Source organism: Palaemon carinicauda, chromosome 7 (assembly GCF_036898095.1).
Source record: "Palaemon carinicauda isolate YSFRI2023 chromosome 7, ASM3689809v2, whole genome shotgun sequence".
Taxonomy (NCBI): domain Eukaryota; kingdom Metazoa; phylum Arthropoda; class Malacostraca; order Decapoda; family Palaemonidae; genus Palaemon; species Palaemon carinicauda.
The window spans coordinates 82,475,618-82,492,338 of NC_090731.1; the positions used below are offsets into that span (position 1 = coordinate 82,475,618).

The 16,721-nt window shown below is 45.4% G+C and overlaps 1 protein-coding gene across 1 annotated transcript in view; it reads left to right on the plus strand.

The window, feature by feature from the left end:
* Sulf1 (Extracellular sulfatase Sulf1) overlaps window positions 1-16,721 on the plus strand; it is an 893,213-nt gene that overhangs the window by 688,565 nt on the left and 187,927 nt on the right. The gene's annotated exons all lie outside the window — the stretch shown is intronic.

Sequence of the window (16,721 nt, forward strand, 5' to 3'; positions counted from 1 at the left end):
AGATCAGCATTTTTCTACTGCTCGTCATTCGCAGACCTCTTGGCGCTCTCCAATCACACACCCTCCACTGGCAGATCATTAAGCGACAGCTTCTCGTAGGCATTCACCATCCACCCATCATTCGGCAGAAATTCATCGTTCTCCTGAACATTATCGTCATTCACCTGAACGTTGTCTTTATAAGGAACACTGTCGTTCACAGGAAAGAAAATCAGTAGCTACGCCTTCTCCTTCGTGAATCTCTAAACGCTCTCCGTAGGGTCGGCATTCACCATCTCGCCGCCCGCCCTCTCCTCATAGTGGTTCCTCTCCTCTTTCGCCTGCTTGCATGTGCATACCTTCGCGTTCTCCCAGGAGAATAGTATATGTGAGGACGTCCCCCGATGGTCTCCCCTTAGCGAGGACTCGACCTTCAAAGCTCCAAAAGAACCAGAAATCCGTCCTGTTCCTTTCCCCCATAAGAAGGAATTTATAAAGCTGCAGCCTCCTGCCCGGTCTTCGACTGTCTCAGGTAAGGCTTCCTTTCAGAAACCCTCAGCATCGATCCTTTCTGAGAAAATCTCAGCCAGTGCTGCCGTAGGTCAGAAACTGTGGTTTAGCACCCTGGTTAAGGCTGTCCACCAGGCTTTTGTTGCAGGTGGCCCTCCAATTCAACCGTAAAGAACACCCAGGATACCTCTGGAGACGTCATCCTCTCCTCCAGTGGATCCAAGGCGAAAATCGATGGTTCCTCCCCCTCGAGAAGCTTCGGATTCTTTTTCATCTCCCCTGTTAGAAACCAAAAATAAATTATAGAGGTACGAGTTGCAAAAGAAATGGAAAGCAAAACTGTTTCCTTATAAGGATTACAGTTAACGTAAATATTTGTGTCCGACTGTGGGGAATAGCCGTTGGGTCGTTCACTTGACTCGAAGCTTTACCTAATTTTCTTAATAAATTAAAAGTAAATAACTTAATGCTACTTAGTATAGTAACTTAGTGTTAATGATAAGTAAAATGAATAATAAAATTAAACAGCCATGGCGAACAGTTCCAATAAAAAGTACTCAGTGGAAGGGCCGGCATTTTCATAGAATATTAACTGTGAACAAAACTAAACGTTCAATACCCAGAACTATGACAATTTTGGAAGACTTCAACATCTACCTTGTGATAAGTGAACTATATTATTCTGTATCTTAGGACATGTCTAGGGAAAAGGGTAATGTAGGGCAATATCACAAAGTATTACTATGGATCTACTATTTGATGTAAGTTGTTTTGGGTTTTGAGTAATTGTTTTGTTTATTAAATATAAATAAGGTTGGAATTAAAATAAATTCCAATACCCCTGAAGAGGAATCGATTTTTTCTTGATAGGGTAGACTCACCTAGAGTCAAGCTGACACCAGATAGGACATTTAAGTGGAGGCTCAGCATAGTCATCCCAATGCCTCTCCAAGCAGTCTCATAATCTTCGCCGACTTCTCAAGAGGCTTCTCTCAGAGAGGAGTCTCTAGTCAGCTCTTCCGCCCCTTTCCCAATACCTCGGGAACTTCGCCCAGCTTGCAAGCCTTTAGAGTAAGCAGTCTCACCTCCTGCAGGTGGGAAACGAAGGGAGTACCCTCCAAAATCTTCTTTCCTGGAGGTCTTCTTTCCCCCAAGGAAGGACTCTAAAGACTCAAAAACCCTTCTGAAGTCTTTAGCGAGGACTCCAAGATCATCAGAGCGTCCCAAGGAACCATCTACAGGACCATCAACGAGTGATCCTCATCAATCTGGATATGACTGCGAACCATTCCGAGATGATTTTTCGTGGGTGTAAAAACTCGACGACTACGACAACTATCTTCCCAAAGCTGCTAGTCCGAGGCTATCGGAGGCAGAGTAAAGGCAGTCTGAGCACGCCTTCTGGTAGGGTTTAGCCTGTATGAGGGCCATCAATGGATTGTCAGACCCTGTGGAGGTCCATCAGAAGGGCAAAGACACGTTCTTAGACCATGGTTACGGCACTAAGAAGGCCCCAAAGACCAGTTACAGCCTTGCCCTGGTCCAAGGGTCTGAAGGGTGCCCGTTAGAAGGCGATCTCACAGATCACTGGCTCCTCCAGCTACCTCCGGGCAGGCTCATCCTTCAAATTGCTTCCGCCGCCTTTTGTGCGGCTGAGGACGTACTATGAGGTCTTAGATAAGCCTCTTCTGGCACTTCCTCTTCACCACTCTCTAGCGGAATTGACCAAGGGAATCTCTCTCTCGAGAGACTCTCTGCTCTACAAGTCTCGGTCTTCGCGTCGGAGATCATGAATTACGAAAAGGTGGCTGAGTATGACATGCAGGCTACTTTGTGGCTGGACCTCTGGTTAGGGTTGGTTGGACACCTGATGAGGACCGAGGACTGGTCCAAGGAAAGCTCCAGGAAAGAGATGGAAACCTTTCTGCTGTCGGGAACCCGAACCATTGAGTTCCATGCTCACCATGTTGGGAACTTGTGGGCAAACACCATTCTCAGGCCAAGGGACTTGATAGCAGGAAGGTTCCACCGCCAAGTCCCACAAAACGAAGTAACGAGACTGAGGAACTCCTTTCTGGAAGGTCCTTCCTTGTTCAACTTGGAAGAAGTTGAGCGGGCTTCAGAGAGATGGAGGAAGTCCAACCAGGACTCCTTACTCCATAGGGCCTTGACATCTCGGCCCTATAGTCCCCCACATCCACAGAAGAAACAGCAGCGGAAACTGCCAACGAGTAAGACATTAGCTAATCCAACAGCGAAGGTGTCTAAGAAGCCCTTTCCTGCTAAGGACAGGAAAGATTCCAAATCTTCTTGTGGAGAGAAAAATCCTAAGGTTTCTGGCCGAGACCGCAACCGCTAGGATGGGCAATCCTGCCACTTTATCCACCAGTGGGGGAAATGCCTGCCTCACTGCTGAAAAAGCTGGATGCAGCTCGGGCCGAACTCGGAACAGTCTCTGTGATTTGTTCAGGGTATCACTTCGTGTTCACACAATCTCTCTCTCCACTAACTAAGGCTCTGGTTCCATCGTGCTTCTATGCAAATGGATCTGCATAGGAGCTGGCCCTCGAGGCCGAAGTTCCAACTATGTTGGAGAAGGGCGCTCTCCAAGAGGTCCTCGACGACTCCCCAGGCTTCTTCAGTCGACCCTTTCTTGTGAAAAAGGCATTTGGAGGGTGGAGACCAGTCATCGACTTCTCAGCTCTGAGCAAGTTTGTCAAAAAAACTCTGTTCATGATGGAGACGGCAGACATGATCAGACAAGCGGTGAGACCACACAACTTGATGTATACACTGAACCTAAAGGAAGCATACTTCCAGATCCCAATCCATCCGTTTTCAAGGAAGTAACTGAGAATCATAATAGACAATAAGAAAGACCAGTTCAACATGCTGTGCTTTGGCCTTTCCACAGCACCCCAGGTCTTCACAAAAGTGTTCGCTCTAGTGTCATCTTGGGCTCACAGAATCGACATCCGTTTCCTACACTATCTGGACGACTGGCTGATTCAAGCAGATACGATGGCAACCTTTCTTTAACACCAAGACAGACTTTTGAGGCTTTGCCAAGATCTGGGGATCATGGTAAACCTCGAAAAGTCATTGTGCTTCCCTTTCAATGGCCGAAGTTCCAACTATGTTGGAGAAGGGCGCTCTCCAAGAGGTCCTCGACGACTCCCCAGGCTTCTTCAGTCGACCCTTTCTTGTGAAAAAGGCATTTGGAGGGTGGAGACCAGTCATCGACTTCTCAGCTCTGAGCAAGTTTGTCAAAAAAACTCTGTTCATGATGGAGACGGCAGACATGATCAGACAAGCGGTGAGACCACACAACTTGATGTATACACTGAACCTAAAGGAAGCATACTTCCAGATCCCAATCCATCCGTTTTCAAGGAAGTAACTGAGAATCATAATAGACAATAAGAAAGACCAGTTCAACATGCTGTGCTTTGGCCTTTCCACAGCACCCCAGGTCTTCACAAAAGTGTTCGCTCTAGTGTCATCTTGGGCTCACAGAATCGACATCCGTTTCCTACACTATCTGGACGACTGGCTGATTCAAGCAGATACGATGGCAACCTTTCTTTAACACCAAGACAGACTTTTGAGGCTTTGCCAAGATCTGGGGATCATGGTAAACCTCGAAAAGTCATTGTGCTTCCCTTTCAATGACTGGTATATTTAGGTATGATAATAAACACTGATCTCCAAAAAATCTTCCCATCAGATGATAGGGTAGTGAGGGTGAGAAAGGTTGCAAGACCATTTCTCAGACGAGAACTCCCAGCCCAGAAGTGGTTGTGTCTCCTCTGCCAGCTATCATCGCTGGCCCGACTCATTTCCAATGACTGTCCCAGGATACGATCTCTCCAGTGGTGGCTAAAGTCCAGCTGGAACCAGTCCATCAATTCCCCCGACATTCTAGTCCCTATGGGACCAAAGAACAGACGGACCTCGAGTGGTAGGTGGCAGACGAGAATCTGATTGAGGGCGCCAACCTTCCCGTCCTCCCTTTGGACTTGATGCTCTTTTCAGATGGATCAAAAGAAGGGGGATGGGAGCCACATGCTGCAATACATGACCTCAGGCCTGTTGTCAGAGCCCGAAAAGTACTAGCCCATAAATCTCTTAGTGAGGAAGGCTGCCTTCCTGGCTTATCAACGGCTCCAACTATTACTGGCAGGCCACTCTGTGTTGCTGATGTGCAACAACAACACAGTAGTGGCTTACCTCAACAAACAAGGTGGTACTTTTTCGCAGTCCCTATGCCATCTGGCAGTAGAGATACTAAGATGGGCAGAAGACAACTCAGTGACCCTATCAGTTTGCTTCATTCCAGGCAAGAGAAATGTGCTCGAGGACAATCTAAGCAGAGGGACTCAGATAGTGACCTCCGAGTGGTCTTTGAATCATCTAGTTGCCAACAAAGTCCTAACTTTGTGGGGTTCCCCGACTGTGGACCTGTTCGCAGCAGCCCTGAAATTCAGGCTTTCACTGTACTGCTCCCCAATCCTGGACCCCAATGCTTTCTAGCAAGATGCATTCCAACAACAGTAGGACAACATTGATCTTTACTACTTTCCCCCCGTTCTGTCTAACGAGAAGAATAGCCAACAAGACCAGAACATCGGTCAATCTCTCAATGACCCTCATAGCTCCGCTATGGCTCATGCAGAATGGTTCCTGGACCTTCTGCAGCCTTTGACAGAGCTTCCAAGAGAACTCCCTCCATGACACGATCTACTCAAACAGCCTCATGCAAACATCTTCCACAAAATCCTAGCTTCGATATGATTTCAAGCCTGGATACTATCCAGCACCTCCTCACTCAGAGAGGATTTCCGCAACAAGTTGCGAGTCGGAGGACTGGACATCTGCAAAGATCATCAGCATCGGTCTACCAGGCAAAGTGGAATGTCTTCTGTGGTTGGTGTCATGAAAGGGGTACCTTTCCCCTCGATGCCACTATTCCAGCAATAGCAGAGTTCCTAGTGCACTTGTGGGAAGAATTGCTCCTCTTGGTTTCGGCAGTAAAGGGTTTCCGCTCGGCCTTGAGTCTCGCTTAAGCTGAAAGGAGTAGATATTTCCTTTTAGTTGGAACTTTCTCTCCTCATACGAAGTTACAAACTTAACTGTCCCCATTCGGAAGTGAGACATCCTCCGTAGAATGGGGTTCGGGTCCTTCAGTTCCTGAACGATCCTCCCTACGAACCATTACGCCAGGCAACAGATCCCCACCTCACTCTGAAGACAGTGTTTCTACTCACCTTGGCTTCAGCCAAAAGAGTTAGTGAACTTAATGTCTCTTGTATGACATTGTCCATTCAAGGGGATGAGGAGAGGTAAGCCTCAGCTTCGCCCCTGAGTTTATTGCAAAGATTAAAAATCTGGGCGTAGCGGATCCTAGATTCGATTCCTTCCGGATAACGAAGTCTCCATTCTGTAAATAATGACTCAGATCAACTGTTACTATGCCCAGTAAGGAGCTTGAGATATTACCTGAATAGGACATCAGCAGCTTGCCGCCGAGTGGCAGCACTCTTCATCAACACGGGGAAGGTCAAGTGGAGGATCACGAAGAACATCATCTCCACCTGGATTTGTAAGGTAACTCACCTCTAATGCTTCTCCAACACGTCGACCCAGAGCTCATGAAGTTAGATTTATTTCTACATCCTTGGCATTCAAATATAACTACTCTGTGGCACAGGTTCTAGAAGACGTAACCCACATGAGCATGGAAACATTTTCCATTGCCCCTTTGTTGGCTGCACAACAAACTGGTTTAACACCTCAAGCTCCTTGATGGATAAGTAGCAGAAGGTTGAGGGCAAAGGTTACCCAGGATCAGTCTGAATGAATGATTAAGAATGACTGGCTTCATTGTTTCTTCATCTTGGTGATCTCTGAAGATTCCTATGACTTAGAAGAACTCTTACCTTGACAGTCACATTGCTAGTATCCCTAACACACAGCTTGTGTAGGCCGCTGACAATGCATAGCACGGTTTTAGTGAGGGAAAGGGTTTCCACCTACTATGTGCTAAATATATAAAGGTGAATCCCCGGCCCAAGCCAAAAAGCCAGATTGGCAAGGACTTCCACCCTCTTAAGGGTTAAGTCAACCCCCATAAATAGCATTGGTTTATATTTAGTAATGGAACAAATGACAATTTCAGAAGTAATTTGTATTCTTCCTAACGATGAAAACCTGTACCTATTTATACAGATTGGTCTGTCAGCACCAGTTCCCCTCGAAGCCTACCTCCAAGAAAAGTGAGGTTCACAGCCCAGGTGTGTGCGTAAGAGGAGTAGTTACTGCTCCCCCCCAACCCCCACCCCGGGTAACTACAAGCTGGGCGGTTAACACTCACTAAAAATCTAATGGCTCCTCTTTCAGCTTCGCCGAAAGTAATACCCCTACAGGTTTGTATCTTTAGGAAAAATACAAACTACTTCCAAATTTGTCATGTTGGTGGTGGAGATGTGCAATCTGAGTTTGTATTTTATAAATTTTGATTCCTATATACAGTAAATGTCTGTGTTCTGTGACGGGCCGAGAGAAGGTTGTGACTCAAAGACAGGATGAAAGCAACTGAGTGAGTTTATTATAGAACACTCTCCTTTTTATACAAAAGCCCAAAGCAACAAGAAATTTCATGTTTAAACCAGACACCGTTACCGATGAGAAAAACAGACGTGTTTATTCAGGTTCTTTTTAGTGCAAGGGAAGAGCAAAGATACAGCATAATATATACAAAAAATGAACTATGTACGATCGTGTGACACACGGTTGGTACATGCCTCCCCCCCCCTAAAAATGACATACTGTACATGTTAAATAGGGCGCCCTGATCTAGAGAGGCGAACTGTAGGCGGGTCATGTGGCAGGAGATAAGCAGGTTTTAGACGATCAATGGAGACCCAGTCTTCTTTGCCACGAATGTTCAGTAGGAATGCTTTCGGACTGCGTCGGATCACAAGGAAAGGGCCCTTGTAAGGGGGCGTTAGCGGGGGCTTTCCAGTGTCGTTGCGCAGGAAGCGTGCGTTGCAGAGTGCAAGTCTGTCGGTATTTGATGCTTCGCTGGGGGCTTGTAAGTCTGGCGGCATGGAGTAAATTTTCCCACGACGTGACGTATGCGCTGGAGATCATCGGAAAGGTTGTAGAAGGAAAAAATTCGGCAGGGACGACCAACGGGTCGCCATACACCATTTCAGCTGCCGAGACGTCGAGGGCGTCTTTAGGAGTGGTCCTTAGTTCCAGGAGGACCCAGGGAAGCTGAGTAAACCAGTTGGAATCCTTGCAGCGGGACATCAAAGCTGCTTTGAGGCTGCGATAAAAACGTTCAACCATTCCATTGGCAGCGGGGTTGTAGGCCGTTGTGTGATGTAGGGTGATGCCCAGGAGATTCGCTAATGATGTCCACAATTGAGAGGTGAAAGTGGTACCCCTGTCAGAAGTAATATGCTCAGGGATACCAAATCTTGCAATCCATCCAGAGAGTAAGGCAGATGTACATGAGGCGGACGTTGCAGTTTCCATGGGAATGGCTTCAAACCAACGAGTGGAGCGGTCGATGACGGTAAACAGGTAACGGGTGTCCTTGTGATGTGGGTAGGGGGCCTACAACGTTGACGTGAATGTGTGCGAAATGATGCTGAGGTTGAGGAAAGGTGCCCACTCCTGAATCCGTGTGTTGATGTACTTTGGAAGTTTGGCAAGAAGTACAGGCGCGGACCCAATCCTTAGCATCCTTAGAAATGCCATGCCAAATGAACTTCGCCTTTAGCAGCTGTGCAGTAGAACGGCACGAGGGATGTGAAAGGCCGTGAATGGAATAAAATACCTGCCAGTGCATGGGAGCAGGAATCCAAGGTCGTGGTCTACCAGTACTGACGTCACAGAGGAGGGTGGTGTTGGAGTCTTCGAGGGGGAAGTCTTCCCAACGGAGGGACGTGCAAGATGTCCTACATGCTTTATACTCTGGATCCTGACATTGGGCTTCAGCCAGGGCGTTGTAATCCAATCCCAGTTGAACGGCAGACAACGTGTTTCTTGACAGGGCATCGGCAACTGGATTCATTTTCCCAGGGACGTATTGAAGGGTGCAATTGTATTCGGCCACGGCGGAGAGATGTCGACGTTGACGGGCGGACCAGGCGTCAGACTGTCGAGTGAAGGCGTGCACCAGAGGCATGTGGTCTGTGCGAATAACGAAGCGCGTACCTTCTATGAAATGGCGAAAGTAAAGGACAGCCAAGTACACCGCCAGCAATTCGCGATCGAAGGTAGAATAACCCGATTCTGCCTTGGACAGTTTTCTGCTGAAGAAGGCTAATGGGCGGGGCGAGCCGTTGACCAACTGCTCGAGTACTGCACCAATAGCGACGTTGCTGGCATCGGTGGAGAGAAGGAGAGGGGCATATGGGATAGGAAAAGTGAGAGCCGCAGCAGTTGATAGGGCCTTCTTTGCATTGCAGAAAGCCACTTCTTGAAGGGGACCCCACTTCAGGTCCTTTGTTTTGACTTGCCCTTGAGGGAGGCGTTGAGGGGAGCAAGAGTGGCAGCAATGGCTGGCAGAAAACGGTGATAATAGTTGATCATGACAAAGAATTCCTGCAGAGCTTTGACGGTCAGGGGCGTGGGGAAGTCCTGAACGGCTGCTACCTTCTCAGGGAGGGGATGGACTCCTTCAGGAGTGATGCGGTTCCCTAAGAACGACACTTCGTTGGCGCCAAAAGTACACTTGCCGTACCGGACCACAAGACCATTTTGTTGCAGGTGGTCGAGCACGATGCGCAGGTGACGGAGGTGTTCCTCTTTTGAGGAGGAGATGTGTATATTATGTCGTCCACATAACATACACAGAAGGGGAGGTCCCCTAAGATGCCATCCTAGAGACGTTGAAACGGGGCCCCAGCATTACGAAGGCCAAAACAGGAGTAATTGAAGGTGTAAGTACCAAACGGAGTGGTGGTGGCAGTCTTGGGGATGTCTTCTGGGTTCATAGACTCCTGATAATACTCCTTCAGAATGTCGAGCGTAGAGAAAACCTTCGCTTTGTGCAGGTAGGAGGTCACGTCGGCAATGTTTGGGAGGGGGTAATGATCCGGTTTTGTTTGCCTGTTCAGGCGCCTGTAATTCCCGCACGGACAGAGGGAGCCGTCTTTCTTCAGAACGATATGTAAGAGTGACGACCATGGGCTGGAGGCCTTTTGGCAAAGGCCCATTTTCTCCATTTCGGTGAACGTCTGTTTGGCGGCTGCCAATTATTCCGGTGCCAGACGTCTGAATTTTGCGAAGACTGGGGATCCCGTCGTCTTGATATGGTGATAAATACTGTGCTTGGCAGGAGCCGTGAGCGTTTGACAAAGTTCTGGACGGAAAACTTCCGGGTACGACGTGAGGAGGTGGGCTGATGTGGAGAGCGAGGTTGGAGGGGGCGGGTTGAAGAGGTGTCAACAAGTACGAGTCTGCGTTGACCAATCGTCGGTGGGCGACATCGACCAGAAGGTGAAAATGAGAGAGGAAATACGCACCGAGGATTGGCAATATGACGTCAGCAACAAGAAACTTCCAATTAAATTTACCGTTTCCGAACGATAATGTGAGGTTCTCGTAACCGTAGGTGGGTATTGCAGATCCGTTGGCAGCTACCAAGCGGACGTCGGCAGATGTAGACAGACTACGCCGTGTCCTTGGCAAAAGAGAACGACAAGCACCCGTGTCTACCAAAAATCGCACGCCCGTTCCTGCATCATATAAAAAGAAAAGATTAGAAACACGGGAGGCCACCGCCACGAGCGATGGTCTACTTACACGTTTTTTGGCCACTGACAATCCTTGGCACATTTCTTTGCGGTTGCCTCGAATCTGAAGTGGTAGTAGCAAAACTGCGGCGGATGGGAGGTAGTAAGTGGCTATAGAAGTCGTTGGTTGGGGCGCGAGCGAGTGGTGGGTGGCTTTGTCGCCGCTTCGGCATGTCACGGGGTAGGCGTGTATATCCTACGGCATTCACGTCAGCTTTGGTTGAGGTTGAATAGGCGTCCTCTTTGTCAGGGATGGAGGTGTTGATGGAGGTCTTGAAGTGGCTGTCCATAAGGGCATCGGCTTTGGTCATTAAGTCTTTTATGGGTAAACTATCGACATCGGGTATGGCAGCGCGTATAGGTCCGGGTAAACGGCGTATCCAAAGGGCACGAAGTAGGTTCACCTCACGAAGAGAGCCATCTGCGGCAGGTTGCAGGCGAGCGATACTGGTCATTTCCCTGAGGGCAAGTGAAGCCCTTTGGTCCCCCAACGGTTGTTGTGAGAGCTGAAAAAGCTTTGTTATACGGGCAGCTGGCAACGGCGAGTACTGCGGTAGAAGGTATGTTTTGAGGGCGTCATACGATATTAGGGTGTCTACTTGTTCACAAACCCAGTCGGATATTTCCGGGAAGGTGTCCTCGGGTATCGCCGCGAGAACATAATCTGCTTTGGTGGTTGAGCGAGTCACACCCTTGATGCGAAACTGGACTTCTGCGCGCTGTAACCAAGCAAATGCCTCTCCGCTGGGGAATGATGAAAGTTTCAATGGGGGAGTCGCAGCAATAACTTCCGTAGAGTCCGCCATAGTACCAACGATGGAGGGTTGAGGGGGTTTGGAAGGCAGGAGGAGCGAGTCGACTTCCAGGGTCACCAATGTGACGGGCCGAGAGAAGGTTGTGACTCAAAGACAGGATGAAAGCAACTGAGTGAGTTTATTATAGAACACTCTCCTTTATATACAAAAGCTCAAAGCAACAAGAAATTTCATGTTTAAAACAGACACCGTTACCGATGAGAAAAACAGACATGTTTATTCAGGTTCTCTTTAGTGTGAGGGAAGAGCGAAGATACAGCATAATATATACACAAAATGAACCATTTACGATCGTGTGACACATGGTTGGTACAGTTCTCAATGTATATTATTTTGCGTTAATATAGAGGCTTCGATGGCAGTGTGCATGGTTATGATGATGGTTGTTAGTGGTGAGGATGAAGTGAGCGGTGGGGGTAGACTGGTTGCAATGGTGGTTGTCAGTGACAACCCCATTTCTTTTGGATTTCAAACAAAAATTCATGTAAAAAACAACTTGGTATAGCGACTATCCATATAGGGATTTATTACCATATAAACATGCTCATGAACTTTTCCATCTTAATACTTTACCGAGAGGAATTTTATCCTGACGAACAATCCATATGTACTTTTTCTAATGAAATTCTTTTTCTCTTATGAATATTTGCATACAAACATTTGCATAAAAGCTTTTCACATACGAAATTTTATGCTGAAGAACATTTTTCTACCGAACATTTGCACAAGAAAAAAATTAAACTTACACCTTTTTTCCCTTATGTATTTTCAGTTATGAACTTTTGACATGATGAACTGTATACCCTATGTAAATCATCATAACATAGTTTATACAAATAAATTATCCAAACAATTTATTGCCATACAAAATTCATCCATTCAAACTTTTGTTTAGAATGCATATAGATTCTAGGACTAAAGTAATTATTGAAATACTTAGTATGCACAAAGGTTGTACACAATTGATCATAGGAAAATTATTGTAATGTACAAATTCCATTTGGAAAAAGTACATATCCAAAAGTTTGCACGCTCAAGTTCATATGCAGATGCTTGTATTATATAAAATACGTATGTAAACTTTTTGTAATGACTAAAATTCATGGGGACAGAAGTTCATATAGAAAAATTTGTATGGACAAATTTTGTATGAAATTTTTCATAAGCTATAAGTTCGTACAGTATGTGTTAATGGGAAGGTGACAGCGGCAGAATATATGGTTATTGTGTTGGTTGTTGATGGTGGAGGCGAAGTGGGCAGCAGTGATGATGGTGGTGGCTATGGTGGTTGTAAGAAGGGTCAGCTTGTAGCAATATGCCCCGCTAAATTATTTCTCATGGTTTTCAGACAAAACATTGTATAGCAGCTAACCATCGCAACTTATTATCGTATAAACATGCTTATGAACTTTTCCGTATGTATTACTTTACCCTGAGGAATTTTATTCTTGACAAACTTTTGTGTTTGTACATTTTTCAAACAAACTTTATCCCTTAAGTATATCTGCATATGTACAGTTGCGTACAAACATTTACATACAAACATTTCACTTACGGATGTTTTTGTATACAAACATTTATATAAAATAAAATTTATACCATTAATTTTTTTTTTATTATGAACTTTTGACATAAACTTTATACCCTGGTACCTTATCCAAACGTACTTTAAGCAAATGAACTTTGGCATAGGGGTTATTGCCATATGAATTTTTCTATACAAGCTTTTATCCATAACCCCATATTTATGGCCAACACTTCAAGATGTAAAACAGTTCCTGAAGTCTATGCATGAAAACAATATTTAACAAAATCATGATAAGAAAATTAAAAGATTTTCTCAGGATAGACAGGCCTCTAAAAATCTTGAAAAAAAATCTCAGTATACCTTTTCTCGCAATTTAAGAATCATACCAGATTTTTCGCAAAAGGAAATGTGCATTCTAGAATGACACCTAAAATAAAAAAAAAATAAAACATTGTCAATAAAAAGATTTGGAATGTGGATGGTTCAATGTTCTAAACCAACTAACGATCCTCTTGTACTTTGAATTTTGTAAGGAGGTAACCTCTTTCCCCACAATGATCACTGCTAGTTGTGGCTAGATCTCTGTTATAAGGTTCAGTAACTACAGTTGTGGGAGTTTGAGTACTTTTAGTGGGGCAGATTGGCTCAATTTTTCATAAGAATCTTTCACTTGATGATACAAGCACCAAATTTGGCACATATGACGTTCAGGACCTACTTTTCAAAAAAAGTACGATCTCCAGCTGAAAATCCAAGATGGCTGCCACTTTTCAAGATGGCCTCCATGGCGAACTCCTATCAGCGCTATTTGCTAAGTGGAACTCTAATATGCATTATTTCTAAATGTTCTGAACAATAATCTGAATATATTTTACCAAATTGAACTTATTTGTATGTTTTAAATTCAAATAAGGCCACCCCTTTTCAAGATGGCGGCTGTTAAATGGCTGTAAATATGTTTTTTTAACCAAAATCTGTCTTTGTAAGCTGTATTGTCAAAACTTAAAGGTCCATGGTTATGTATTTCATTGATGTAATCAAATGCTACATTTGTTTGTATTGCTTTTATGAGAGATATGTCTAAGCACAACCAGGGCACACTGGAGACATCACTGCTGTGAAACTCAGCTTGGGGTTTCAACGCTGGCTTGTAGTGTACTAACTGTAGTTGTAGTTATTACTAATTGTTGCAGTCCAAACAAACTTAACAGTAGTATACTTTAGTTTCTCAAATGCTATCTAATTAGCCCCATATGCATCTCAACTAGAAAATGTAGTTAGTTGTAGTGTCGTTGTTAGATAGCCACGCCTGCATTGACAGGATGTGCCAGCGCGGGAGAGCCGAGCCAAGGGTGACAGGGCTTTAGTCACCCGGAAGGCATGGAGTTGGCTGTGTTCTCATTGGTCAGGTCTTTCAGAGAGGCTAACTTCATATTGTACTGTGAAGCACTGTCTGCTCTTATGCCTTTCTTCTTCACAAACAACAATGTGAACTATGCTAGATGGCTCCCCATTCACCTCAGAGACATGGTCTCCTTGGAAGACACTCATCCTGCGATGTTCCATGAATTCCAACTTGGCAAATTTGTGGTCTACAAGACTCACAGGGAGTTTTCTGGCATAGCTATCGACCAAGCTCATGAACAGGCTAATGCAGTGGTCAAAGGTGATGGTGGTCCCATTGGCATTACTGAGGATCCATCTGCACTGAGACGATGGATGGTGTCTGGACCAGAGGTTAGCCAGCTGGTCAATCAATGTGAGTTGGCTTCCCAGACCAAAGCAGGGAATAAGGATACCAGACACCATGAGCAGACCATCCAGTCTCAGAAGTCATTCATTGACAGGGTCAAGAAATTGAGTGGTGCAATGAAGCACCTTGGCAATCCTTTCCTGGAGGAGTCCAAGGACCTTCTTTCACTGGACACAAAGATCATTGCACATCCCAGTGCTGCAGAGCTTGTCCGTAGTCACTTTGAGAAAGGCGAAGCTGCCTTTAAAGACTTCTTCAATGGTCTAGGTAATGAGGCTTCCCTCTACAAGCCCATCAAAAAGAACAAAACTGACTTCTTCCACCAATAAGCAGCTGTAGCTTCCAGTGACAAGAAGAAGCAGGTACTGAAAAGTGGCTGCAACCTGTTCTCACAGCTGTTCATATCGTGCCAAGCACGAGAGTGTGATCTTTCAGAATTCTTCAAGCATGAGAATCAGTCTTTTCCTGCAGCACTGAGTGACACAGGGAATCTCTTTCGTGGAAAGAAGTCTGACCTTGTCGGCATTCTGGAAGATATCGTTTCTGTTCCTGAAACTCAGCCTGACTGTGACACTATCATAATTGATGGTTCTGCTCTTGTCCACTCGCTGTCTCCAAAGACATCAAAGACCTTTGAAGAATATGCTGTTCGTGACGTAGTGCCTAAGATCCAAAACTATTCATTGAAGTATGAGCGAACAGATATCATTTTTGATGTATACAAGACATCAAGCCTCAAGTCTGAAACGAGGTCAAAGCGTGGCAAAAGAACTCGGCGCAGAGTGACAGACAAAACCAAGCTACCGCCCATCTGGTCGCGCTTCCTCAGAGACAGTGAGAGTAAGACTGAGCTATTTGACTACCTACCAGACAAGATTGTGTCCATGTGTCCCAACAATGTTGTAGTTGTGACCAAGGGTGAAAAGGCATTGTCAAACAAGACCATCAATCTTGAAGGCCTAAGTCCTTGTAACCATGAAGAAGCTGACTCCAGGATATTCACACATGCTCTTCATGCGGTCAAGCATGTGACACAGATATTCTGGTGATCGCAATCAGTGTGTTTGCAACTCTTCAGGATGCAGGTCTAGAGACTATGTGGGTTGAATTTGGTCAGGGTCAGGCCATCAGATGGTTTCCTGTTCATGATCTGGTAGACAGTCTTGGTCCAGAGAAAGCTATTGGTATGTGCTTCTTTCATGCCTTCACTGGCTGTGATGTGGTGTCAGCCTTTCGAGGTAGAGGCAAGACAACGGCATGGCAAACATGGGCTGTTTGTCCTGAAGTGAGTCCAGTCTTCAAGAAGCTCAGCCAATATCCACCTACCATAGAAGATGCCGACCTCAAAATCCTTGAAAAGTTTGTTGTCACCATGTACGACAAGCACAGCAACACGACCAAGGTTGATGAGGCAAGACTGCACTTGTTCGCTCGAAAGTAGAGATCTTACGATTCTATTCCACCAACCAGTGCATCTCTCACTCAGCATGTTAGACGTTCTACCGTCCAGGCAGCTTGTATATGGGGCCAGGCAACAGTGTGTGAAATGCAGCCTGAAAGTCCTGCCAACTGGGGCTGGCATAAGAATGGCGAAGGCTGGGCAGTTCTGTGGTCAACACTCCCACCCATTACTCAGTCGTGCCAGCAGCTGACAAAATGTCGCTGCACAGGTCAATGTCGGGGACCATGCAAATGCTACCGCTACACACTGAAATGCACACGACTGTGTTCTTGCAAATGCAAGGAGTAAAAGGACTGGTCAAGGGTAAATTCAAGCAAGCCAATTCAGTCTGTACTGCAAAGCTGTATTGAATGATAGCTTGCACATGATATCACATCGGTAAGTTTACCCGAGTAGTTTTTCGTCAGAAAAAAGTCATTATATTATCACAGTATTAGACAAATATGATATTGGGAATGCAAAATTGGACTATCCGTATCTAGAAACATATATTTGCATGAATAGCTCATAAAAATAGCATCATGACATTAGCATTTTGCTAAATTCCACTGTACACCCATGTCAGAGGCGGCCATTTTGTTTCTGAAGTTGGAGATCGTACTTTTTTGCAAAAGTAGGTCCTGCCGCACAATCGTGCCAAATTTGGTGCTTGTATCACCAAGTGAAAGATTGTTTCAGTAATCTTCCCCACTATTTATTAATTATTCCATTGTGTGCTGCATCCAAAGGTAAATGCTTAGCTCTGGTTAGTTTAGATTAAAACAAAATAGATTGAAAGATTTTGGTTCTATAATTTTGACACTTTAAGCATCCTTATCTTTCTGTCTGAGAGTAGTTTTTACCTTTACGGCATTAACTGAAAAAG